Source organism: Kryptolebias marmoratus, linkage group LG24 (assembly GCF_001649575.2).
Source record: "Kryptolebias marmoratus isolate JLee-2015 linkage group LG24, ASM164957v2, whole genome shotgun sequence".
Classification (NCBI taxonomy): Eukaryota; Metazoa; Chordata; class Actinopteri; order Cyprinodontiformes; family Rivulidae; genus Kryptolebias; species Kryptolebias marmoratus.
Window position 1 is genome coordinate 17,200,686 of NC_051453.1, and position 12,520 is coordinate 17,213,205.

Below are 12,520 nucleotides of genomic sequence, written 5' to 3' on the forward strand. Positions count from 1 at the left end.
CTGAAGCTCTCCTAACATAATACTTACCTGCATGAATCACTGCAACTCTTTGTCTTTGAGTCTGGCCAAAAGAAACACATTGTTCTTGCAAAAATGATATAAGATTTTAACACCTCTAACAACACATTATGTGTTTGTCACTTAGTACTTTTGGCAGTTGCTTAAAATTGGGGGTTTTGTCTGCTTTGTGTCAGTTAAATGTAGCCATTGTTACCCAGCTTTTCAGTGCTTTTAGGAAGCAGCTTTTTAACATTTTCAGTTCAGATGAGATTGCATAAGCTTTAAATGAAGGGTTTGTTAGATTTAGAGACTTGATGTTTATAACTTGGCTTAAACAGCCTGAATATAAAGTATATATATATATATATATATATCTGAAGTCCTTTCTCCCACATAGACAGTTCCATTGTGCAGAATCTTAGCTGTTTCTAGGGCTGCACTCTTCTGGACAGAGATCTCTGAGGTTGTTCCTGGGATCTGTTGGAGCCACTCTTCCTGTGCTCTAATGACCACGGACACCACTGAGGCCCTAACTCTCCACAGCTTCTCTATTTCCTCTTTTAGCCCTTGGTATTTTTTGAGATTTGTTTGGGATTGCAACATCTATCACCACTCTGTATGTTGTTGACCACCACAATGTCCTGTTGGTTACCGGTTGGTTCCAGCTGATAAGCCATCACCTGTTTGTCAGTCTGCATCTGGAAGTCCCACAGTATCTTAGCCCTGCCAGTTTCCACCACTCTTGGTGGAGTCTCCCACTTTGACTGTGGGACTTCCAGTCCATACTCGGTACGGACGTTCCTGTACACTATTCCAGCCACTTGGTTAGGGCTTTCCATGGATGCTTTGCCTGCATCTTACATCCTGATATTTTGTGCTGGACTGTCTCAGGGGCATCTTTGTACAACCTGCATCTTGGTGTCCTTCAGTCTAGTCCTTTCTAGCCACTGGTAGGATTTATTGATATCAGCCACTTCTTATCTTTCTATGATACTTTCCCTTGTGGCTATTCTTCCACATTGGGTTTCTGCTGCCTCGGACATTCACTTAGCAGTTCATCATTGGAGGCTTCTTTTCTAATGTAATAATGGATCTTAGTTGCTTCATCCTGTACAGTGGTTCTGGTGCTCCACTCCATGGTTGGTTGGCAGTGATATTGTTGCACAGTTTTGAATTGGAAGATCAAGAGTTTGTACCCCAGTGCAGCCAATCTTCAATGACCTTGGTGCATAATGAGCAAAAGAAAATTGTGTCATTCCAACTTGGACGTTGCCTAGATTAACAAGGTCCTCGTCAGATGTTGGAGAACCAGGACATTCCAATGAGTAATGGGCTGCTGCCACAAAACATTCATGGACACGGGCAAAAAATATATACTGTATTCATCACAAGCTAAAACTATTTTTCTGAGTTCTTAATGAACTGATGTGACATGTCCTGGTTAAAATACAACAGTGTTACAGCACCAAAGCAGTTTTACTTGGATACTTTTTTAAGAAACTTTGTTTGCAGCGTGTGAAAAACCTAACTTTACTTCTACCATCTCTTTTGCAGCCTATTTTTCTTTCATACAGGTAAAGAACGAACTTGATAAAATTGATAAATATTGTACAAATATATAAAAAGTAAGGAAGTATTGCACAAAGACACTGTTATAGACATGCAAACTGAAGCAATGTCCTGGTTCATACAGTATGAAATGTATTATAGGCAGCTTAGTGAGTGGGTGCAGATGTTCAGTATAGTCCAATGGGTTTTTTGTGAGGGATTAGGAGTGCTGTTTAGTCGTGCGATGGCTGTGGGGTAAAAGCTGTTCTTTGGTCAGATTGTGAAGGCGTCCAGCGTTCGTAACACCTTCCAGTAAACAAAAGAGTAAAGAGTTAGTGAGCAGGGTAGCATAGGGTCCTCAGTTTATTTTCTCAGCTTCACGGTTCCACCAGACGAGGTGGGTTTCTTCCAGCGATGGAAGCTGAATGCCAGTGACCCACTGGGCTATTTTTATGATGCGCTGCAGGGTCTTCTTCTCCAAGGTGCAGCCAGAGTACAACACAGCAATGTAGGCTGCCTCGTTGGGGGACCTGTAGAATTTTACCAGCAGCTGTTTCAGGAGTTGTGCTTTCTCCAGCCTCTGCAGGGCTTTTTCAGCCGTCGCACAAGTGGTTACGATCCGTGATAGGTCCTGACTGATGTGAACCCTGAGGGATCTGAAGCTCTGCACCACCTCCACCCTCTCTCTGCTGATGCCTTAGTCTTCTGAAGTCCAGGATTGGTTCTTTGTCTGGTCAATAAAAGTAAAACGTACAAAACAAAAATTATTTGAAGACTATAACAGCAAGTCAGGCTCCCTCTCACATTGTGTTTCTGTATCATACATCAGGTTCAAAACCCCAGTGGGTGATAAGCTGAATGCTACTTTCATTGACACTGAAAATAGCTTTAGGATAGTTTGGACCTTCCACGTCTGAGGTATAGATAAATTAAAGAGAGTAAGAAAATGAGGAGATTATTTTTCTACGAGCTGAAGTGTGACATATGTAACCTGTAAATCTCGATTATTCACTCAAAGCAATATTTTCAAACGTAAGTAGTTTGACAAAAAATAAAAAATAATAATAGTTAGAAATTCTGTGCTGGCAGTAATTTCAGGAGAACAAATAGAGACTAGCAATAGCTAAAAAAAACTGACATTGTTTGTAAAATGTCCTTTTGAAATGAAGGTTTTAATGTCACCTTCAGTCGTTTAAAGCTGAAACATGAAAACAGGGCTGAGAGCAGCAGGAGACACACACAAAAAAACAACTTACCCTCAGAGGCCTTAGATGAGAACAGAAATGAAGGAGAAGAAGAAAGAAGAGACAAGGAAAAAATAGATGTGGAAATATGGACTGATGAAAATTAAAGGCCTAGCATTTCTTGAATGAATGAGCATTGCTCACTGCCTTTTAAAACAGACTTTTAGATTAAGGTTTAGTTTACACGTGAACGATCTCCTGGCAACATTATAGGTTTTTTGACTTTGATTGTAAAAACGTTACGCATTTATATGGCAATGCTGTGATCATAATCGCTGTTTATACAAGACTGCAAAAGACATTGAACCTGCTGTAGTTTCCATGCCACGTCACTAGCTGGAGTTGCGGTTTTTGTATTTCAACAGCACATGCAGACGATTTGGTCTCGAGCACGAAAACAGTTACATCCAAAATACAGAATACGCGAATGATCATTTGGCCCGACAATGTGGTTGACTTGCTGCTACATCTTACATTAAAATATAAATCCTAAAAGATTCAGGAAAGTGTAGACTATTGACTGACTGCAACCAATGTGCACATGTGCAGACAATTCTGCTTTTTGGTAAATTATGTTTTCCCACAAAACAATGCTGGGAGTTTTGAAAAATTTCCACTCTGAGACCTGGATTTAAAAAGTTTTGGCATCAGAGAATCTGATCCCTGTTGCTGTGTTGACAAATGGCTGAAACGCAACAGTTGTTCCAATTTCACTTAAAAACAGGGTTGTGTAAACTGAGTCTGAGAATAGATGGAATCAAAGCTTTTTTTACTAAACCTTGTAAATTATTCCAAGCTCAGTCTCAAACGGTACTGCAAGATCTTGCAAGATGTGGATCAGTCAGAGTATGAGCTGAGGACTGACGCTCAGCTGCTACAACATCAAATTTTTGTTTAATTTTTGTAAATTTAACTAAGTTATAGCCATTTTTGTGTTGGCTAATGTCAGTAAGCTGCATATCATGCTTTATTTGTTGACAATCAGGGTATGTGTTGCGAATGATTCTCAGCTACTACCACACCAAGTTTTATCTCAATATCTGTAAAACTGACGGAGAAAGGGCCATTTTTGTGTTTACTAAAGTTGAATAGCTCTGTTGGCCATCTTGCATTGGCTTGACTCTAAAAGGTAATCCCCTCCAGCCTCCGAAAGAAAATGTGTGCCCACTCCTCTCCTCTCTCGTCTGCAGTACAGACCTCCAGTTTGTCAGGATTTACTGTGCAGATGGTTTTGATTTATTAGAAGTCCCAATCAGGCTCAAAAGCAATTTAAAACACGACTGCTTTGTGGGGGTCAGCTGGATAATAATTTAAAAAAAAAATCACAGGTAAATAATAAAGCAATCAGGCTTTACTGAAAAGCTAGCACTTCAGACAGAATGGCTGTTTCAATCTTTTCATTGAGGCGTTTGATACAGTGGGTCATTGTGTGCTTTTTAACAGGCCTCCCAGAGCAGGATCTGATGAAAAAGCTCATAATTGGTTGGAGAGTTTCCTCGTGGACGGAGGGCAGTGTGTGACTGCTGATATGTGATTTTAATCAAGTTAATGTTGACACTCATAGTTCAGCTGCAAAGCCAGTTCTGTTAACTATTTATGAGCCCGACTTATTACTTATCTACACTGGGCTAACATTTGTATCTTGATTGAAGCATAGATGCAGTTACATCATTGTTTTCCTGTTTTGTTTTTTAAATTCCCACAACTTCTGCATACTTTGCATAATTTTGGCGATTCATATATCAAAACGTTCAGCTCATTCAGGAGATGCAATGACTTTTGGTTTTTGTAACTGTTATGCTTTTTAAAATATTTAACTTTATTTACAAATATTTCACCCATAGAAAAACATTGAGATCTCTTCAATTCCTTCAAAGAAAATGTTCCTTTTAAAATCTGTTTCAACATACTTGCTCTATATTTGTCTTCTCAGGCTACGATTATCATTTAGCTACCATTCTGCTACTTTTGGCTTCTAGCCATTTGGTGCTTTTAGCTACCTTTTTACTACTTTGGCTTTAAGCAAGCCTTGTGCTTCTTTCAGCAAGTCTTTTGTTACATTTAGCAAACTTTTTGCTACTTTTAGCTTTTAGATACCTTTTAGCTTTCAGTCAGTCTTACTTATTTTAGCTTTTAGGTAGTGTTTTGCTTTTTTTAGCTTTAACAAATCTTCAGGAAATTTCAAACAATTCAATCAGCACTAAACATTCACACTACATTCTTGTAGAAAATGCAGTTTCTTTATTTCTGCCTTGCATTTTCAAATGACTGTTATTATCTTTTTTCAATTAAAAGTAAGTTTAAATATGAGATTAACTGAAATGTATCAAAATTAAGACAAAAATGGGTTCATTTTTTGCAATGCAACATGGTTTTGCTACCAGAGCGTGGTTATGGTGGCAATTATTCCCCCTCATCTCCTCAGCATTTTTGTGCTGTTCATCACTCTGCAAGATTTATCAGCACTGATCGATTTCATGCTCATCACTGTGTGGTGGATGATGAGGCTGAGCGGTCCTCCTTCTCTGGAAAGCCAGTCTGACATTCAGGCTTTATTTATTTATACGCTTTTTTTTGGGTAATTTTACAGAAAGCCTTCTTAGTTTTGCTGCACCTGCATCTTCTATTAAAACCCAAAAAGTAGAGTTTGACATATTTTTTTTAGCCTGATGTAATCAGACCTATTTTGTTTTATTTATGTAGCACTAAATCATAAAGCAGCAGAACAGATTTTTACAGAATGGTGAACAAACGAATCTACCCGAGGAAGTCCTTGGCAACATTATGAGTTTAAAAAGCTAGATGGTATGAATGAATGAACGCAGCATATTAAAAGATCCTATTTGCTCAGTTTTTTGCTTCTAAATTATTTTGAAATTCAAAAACTCATTCTATCATGACGCTTTATTTGCTGCTGTATAACATTAATAAAGTAGGAGAAATGTGTGTCAACATGATGTAGCAATGAAAGAAGCAATCCTTGAAGGAGTGCATATTGCCTGCCACACTGCTTTATGTTTTCAACAGATTTCTTGGATGAGCTGTTAGCTCTCAAGGTCTGTGTTGTGGATGACTCTCAGCTACTACCACTCCAAACTGAAGCTTAATATCTGGAAAACTGATTGTGTTATGGCTACTTTAGTGTTTGCTAAGTTTGAAGAGCTGTGGTGGCCATCTTGACTCAAATGGTCACCAAACGTTTATCAGCTGCAGTTGAACATCCAGTGATTACTTTCTGAGAGTTTCATTAAGATCTGTCCAGTGATTCATGAGATATTTTGCTAACAGACAAACAAATGAACACATGCACACACAAATACAGACACAAGCAGTTACAATATTGCCTGCCGTCATGAAATGATGGCGAGAATAAATATTGTCAAAACATTTTTTTGTGAGTCTTTTGTTAAGGCATTTTCCCTTAAATGTATAGTTTTAAAAGTGCCTCCTCATGCCATCGTCTCCTGCCAACACATCCTGCCACCTCAGGTTAAAAACTTCAAGATGCATCTCTGCTAAATCTGCTTTAGAAAGGACCACAACAGGTTCAAAATCTGATCTGACAGTTATTCTTAGACAGGCTTTTAGTATGAATGTTTTTCATTCACTTCTCAGTCGGCAGGAAAAGGTAACAGCACCTAATTTGAACACTTTACGCACCGACTTTTTTCCATGCAGTGTTAAACACTGTGTTTATTTAACGTTTTCCTTTTGCAAGACTGGCACTTCGCTAACTGCATTAGACGTCCACGTCATCATCAAGGCTGAATCACTGGTTGTTTCTAAAACGCAGGAACATTTATGAGGCCAAATTACCACCCATTAGGATTCAACTATCACAATAACACCTCGTCCTTTTTGTTGTGGCAGTTGAAGCAGGTAATTGTTGCTTTTCAATTTAACTGAGCCTAATTAAGGTCATACAGTTTGATGCTCGTAGTGGATGCTCTTTACTGTCAAGTTTGTACTGAGATGTTGAGTTAGCCCCAAAAAAACAAAACTTTGTTCTCCAGTTGCACTCATTATAGGCATGATTTAGAGCTTTTCTTCTTTTTTTTACATTATTTATGTTTTATATGTTATTACTTGAGCCATGATTTCAGTGCACCAATACCACAACATGATGCTACCACCTCCATGCTCGACAGTTAGTACAGTGTTCTTAGGTTTAAAAGCCTCACCTTGACTCCTCCACACTTAGTTCTTGTCCTCGTGGCCAAATAGCTCAATCTTTGTCTCGTCTGACCCTAAAACTTTTTTCTAGAAGGGAACTGGAGAAAAAGTGACACCCCTCTAGAGCCGCTGCTCCTCCACATCGAGAGGAGCCAGTTGAGGTGGTTCGGACATCTGGTAAGGATGGCTCCTGGACGCCTCCCTAGGGGGGTGTTCCGGGCACGTTCAACTGGAAGGAGACCACAGGGAAAACTCAGGACACATTGGAGAGACATTCCCAGCTGGCCTAGAAATGTCTTGGAATCATCCTGGAAGAGGTAGCTGTGGAAGGAGAGGTCTAGGCTTCCCTGCTCAAGCTGCTGCCTCCACAACCTGACTTTGGAACAAGCGGCAGATAATGGATGGATGGACGCAACTTAAAAGTTGCTTAGAAATGGCTCCAAAAGACATTGCTAACTTGTGTGATTCTATAATTATCCTTCATAGGTCTTCACAGAGTTTCTAGGACTTTTCCATTCCCATTTTGAGTACTATCCATCCATCCATCCATCCATCCATCCATCCATCCATCCATCCATCCATCCATCCATCCATCCATCCATCCATTCATCCATCCATCCATTTTCTTCCGCTTATCCGGGGTCGTGTCGCGGGGGCAGCAGTCTAAGCAGGGAGACCCAGACTTCCCTCTCCCCAGCCACTTGGGCCAGCTCCTCCGGGGGAATCCCAAGGCATTCCCAGGCCAGCCGAGAAACATAGTCCCTCCAGCGTGTCCTGGGTCTTCCTCTGGGCCTCCTCCCGGTGGGACGTGCCCGGAACACCTCACCAGGGAGGCGTCCAGGAGGCATCCTCACCAGATGCCCGAGCCACCTCAACTGTCAGTCCAAAAAGCCATGTTAAACCAATTCTTTTTATGCTGACAAAGAGAAACTACCAACTGCAGTCAATCAGGATCACCAACAAGAAGTTCACAGGTGTTGTCAAGATAAAGGACACAGTTAAACATTCAACACCACTTTACAAAAAGATTTAGTGAAATATATTTGATTTGAGCTTGTATGTATATTTCTGACCCAGTGTGAATTACTGAAAATCCAAAATAAATTCAAACTTGTGCACCCAGTTCTTGTTTTTGAAAATGATTGAAGGTGTTTGCTATATAATTATCCCACCCAAAAAATGGTTCAAATAAATCATTAAAGGCCACAAAATATAATTACATTCATGTTCACGAGGAGCGTCTGACCACAATTGTACATATTTTATGAATCAGTGCTGTTGTAGGTTGCACATTGTTTTGTTGTGCCAATCAATTGGTTTTGCAAATGAGACATGAGTGGCAGAACAATTTGCATTAAACAAAGAGAGAAGAGAAGAAGTTGGAGTGCCATTTTTAAAGACTTGTTTTCTTTTTCTTTCTACCTTTGGCAGTACACAGTAAGTACGACGGAGGAGATGAAGGAGATGTTTAAAGAGCAAGGCTACTGAATTCCACAATATTAAGATGTTCCTCAACTTATCAGATTATTCCATCCGCAGTAGAAGCATGTTTCTAATAAAATGAACTCCTTCACCTCGATTATTTTCCTCACACTTTGCAACATCGGGGATTTTTCTCTTCACTGAAAGTAATTTTTCCGGTCACAGGACAATTTACCGAATATAAAGTTCAATGAGTAATTTGATAGGGGAGCTCAAGAACACCAGTCCCCTAATGAAATACACCTAGCGCTATCAAATTCAGACTGAACCACCCCGAACTACAGGTGCATGAATTTTAAATTATCTGTGAGATGAGTTTGACGAAGCACTGCTGTATAATACACATTCTTTAAAAAAAATAAAAAAATTGCTTGGAAGAAAATTGTTGCTTGAACAATATATTTCTATATGATTGATTCTCGCTTTTAGAGTTTCTTTGATTCTTCCAAAAACAGCACAATAATTTGTCACGGTGACTTGACAACCTGTTATTTTGGTAATAGTTCACACAGAGAGTGTAAGAACAGTCAGACGTCTGTTCCTCCCGATTACTCCCTGAGCTATATGACTGCTGCTCCTATAGAGGCAACGCTTAAACCGAGCCAAGTCGGAAAATGTTGGGCTTTTTATAAATAACCGCAAGTTTTGAAGGCAGATGATTTCTAAAACTGGTAAAATGCAGAAGAAATTAAAGGCCTGCATTCCTTGAAGTAATGCATACTGCCTCCATGTTTCATGCAATAGTTTTGAACTAATATCCTCTTATAATGCAAAATGGCAGAGCTTTAGTCATTTTAGTCAAACCTTGTTTTGCACTATCGTAAGCAGTATTGCAAGATCTCCTCAGATCTGTTAGCTCTCAGAGGATGTGTTGAGGATGAATCTCAGCTTCTATTACACCCAATTTTAGCTCAATAGCTATAAAACTTCCTGATTTATAGCTGTTTTTGTGTTTGTTAATGGTGATTAGCTATGGCAACAATCTTGAAGTGGGTTAACTCCAAAGGGTAATCAGTTATAAATATATATCCAAGTAATATTTTCTAAGAATTTCATTCAAATCTGTTCAGTGGGTCATGAGATATTTCGCTAACAGACATACAGGGTTGAGTCTAACACCTAATGCCAGTTTTAAACAAAGTTCTTTCGTGATCTGTTAGTGCTTAGAGTACAGGTTAAGGTTGGCTCTCAGTGGCTACCACACCAAATTTTAGCTCAATATCTGTAAAACTGACTGTGTATAGCAATTTTTGTGTCTGCTCATTTGGATTAGCTGTGGTGGGCACCTTGAATCTGGGAGACACTGGAAGTTAATCAGCTGTAGATTATGTTCTGAGAGTTTAATTAAAATCTGCCTAGTTGTTCATGAGATATTTTGCTAACAGACAGACACGCAAATTGCCCTTTCAACTTTAGTTGTGGGTGATAAAGATGGCAAAAACAGATAGAAAGTAAAAGTTTTGGCCGTACTGTTTCTGTTTCTCTTTGTCACTGTTTCTGGATCATTAAAGCCTTTTTTTTACTTCCACTGCAGTAACAGTTTAAAGCCACATGTGTTTCGATGTATTGATGTGACGAACTTTAATCAAGAGTAGAGCTGAACTAGTGGTTATTTTCTCCTAGCAACAACTCCTGCGCAATATCCTAGCCATCCTGCACCTGTCAATCAAGAAAAAAGAAAAGGGCCGGAGGGGCTGGGGGGTGATCTGAGAAAAATCGGTTCTAAAATAATGAAAGTCAAGCGGTCACAGAATTTTAAATGATTCATCGGAAAGTTAGCAAACTAATTACATGGTTGGAAAAGTGTAAAAGAAAACCTTTTCACTGACTCCTGATGCTCTTTGGAGGCTATTTCCCATTTGGGCTCCGATTATGTCTGACCTGAAGTTCTGAAATGAGCAGTTATTATTGTTATTATGATCTAAAATTAACCATGATGCTCCAGTTTACTGAATTTGGTTTAGAAGTGTCGGCTGCAGAGCGATTGATTCATTGGGCATTCGGCTCCTCTCCGGAGCACTCAGTCTGATGGAGCCTCTGCTGAAAGAATAAACAGTGATTTTTTTATTTTTTTTTGAAGCCAAAAGAAATGGATGTTAGTCTGTGTGCAGATCGATTGGTGATTCAGACACAATAGCGTTGCAAGTGTAGTGAGCGAACCAATCGATTAGAATAGTGTGCCTCGCCACTCGGTAAATCTGAAGGGAGTTGCAGATTCAGATAATAACTCTCTGAGATTTCATCACTTTCAGTGGCGCACTTTAGATCCCATAATGTTACTTCATGCATTGTTCAGTCAGCTGAGACTCTCCACCTGAAGAGCTGCTCTACAGCTTGTTCTGAATCATTACACACTGAGAGGACCGGGCTCAGCTCTTATTGAACGCTGTGTGATGAGTGTCTGCCACTAATAAACACAACCTTTTCAGAGACACTGTTTGGATCATGCTGAGGCTACAGACTTTTTTTTTTTTCTTTTTGGCTATACAGAAAATCTGTGCAACCTTTTGGAATTTTCCCACAATGTAGCTCTGTGCCTCAGACTTAAAAACAGACAAACACAGAAGGAGAAGAAGAATTATACATATTCAATTCAGTTTATTTCTACGACACCGATTCACGTCAGTGTTTTTGGCCTTCATCTCAGGGCACTGTACAGCAAAAAATAACAAGTTCATACAAGTCAGAATCATATCCAAATAAAGTCAATTCATTCCTGTTATAACACCACATACTCACATACAGTAGATTGTGAAATGCCAATTACAGTATTTTGCGGTCTATTAGGCGCACCTAAAAGACTTAAATTTCCTCAAAAGTCGGTGGTGCGCCTTATGTGTGCACTGAGTTCCAAAATCTATCCCTGACACAGGGCCGTACGGTAATGTGTACAGTACCGGCACGTACGCTGGCAGCGATAAACCAATCAGAGAACATTATATAATATAATACAATTCGGAGCTTGCCATCATTCCGGCAGGATTAAAAAAGAACTCCAGCCGCTGGACGTTGGAGTAAACAGTGCGTTCAAAGTGAAGTTGGATAGATGACTGACGGCGAACACGTGTTTACTAAGACGAGGGCAGCGCCGGGTGAGTTACGCCATCATATGTAAATGGATTGTGGATGCCTGGGCTAAGGTATCTGCTTTAACTTTGTCCAAGCTTTCGTGAAAGCCGGCATCATTGCTGAACAGCCACCTAGCAATGAGACCGACTCCGACAATGATGAGAAGTAACCGAGCATGTTTGATGGTGAAACTGCCCAGCTGTTCAATTTAGACAGAAGATGGATTTGTTTAAGAAGAATGATAAAAAATAATATATGTAAAAAAATTGTTACATAGTAGAATAAAGTTCAACCAAACTCACCGTTTGCTTCCGTGACCTTTTTTTTTTTTGTAGACCGTATGTTTTAGCATGCGCCTTATAATCCGGTGCGCCTTATGGTGCAGAAAATAGTAGTAGTCTCCCATCCTGAGCAGCAAGAGGCGACAGTGGAAAGAAACAACTTCCTTTGAACAGGAAGAAACCTCCAGCAGAACCAGGCTCAGGATGAGTAGCCATCTGTGGTTTGAGAGGACGGAAAAGAGGCACAAATGAAAACAGGAGGATCGGTCCAGGTGTAGTTTCTGTGGAAAGAAAAACACAAAGTTAATGGCAGCAACACCTGCAAATACAAACATGGAGAGAAGTGAGAGTAAAGACAGCAGCATAACTAAGAGATAGCTCAGAAAACCCAAGCCAACCCTAACTACAGGATTTATAAAAAAATGAAAGTCTTAAAAGTAGACAGGGTGTCAGCCTCACAGACAGACTGGAAGTTGGTTCAACAAGAGAAGAGCCTGAAAGCTCTACCTCCTTTGAAAAGTAAACCTGCAGGCTGAGAGCGATGTGCTCGGTTACAAAAATATGGAACAATAACATCTCTAATATAAGATGGAGCCTGGTTGTTGAGAGCTTTGTATGTTAGGAGTCAGATTTTAAATTGTATTCTGATTTTGACAGGGAGCCAGTGGAGAGAAGCTAAAACTGGATAAATATTTTCTCTCATATTTTATTTAATATTTTCTC

At 39.7% G+C, this 12,520-nt stretch overlaps 1 long non-coding RNA gene across 1 annotated transcript; it reads right to left on the reverse strand.

Moving 5' to 3' along the window:
* Nucleotides 1-1,357: 1,357 nt before the first annotated feature.
* Nucleotides 1,358-11,877, reverse strand: LOC119616763. The gene is made up of 2 exons (XR_005232777.1): nucleotides 11,819-11,877; nucleotides 1,358-2,278 (listed from the first exon to the last, which is right to left on the reverse strand). It is a non-coding gene; the product is annotated as an uncharacterized LOC119616763 (long non-coding RNA).
* Nucleotides 11,878-12,520: the final 643 nt, after the last annotated feature.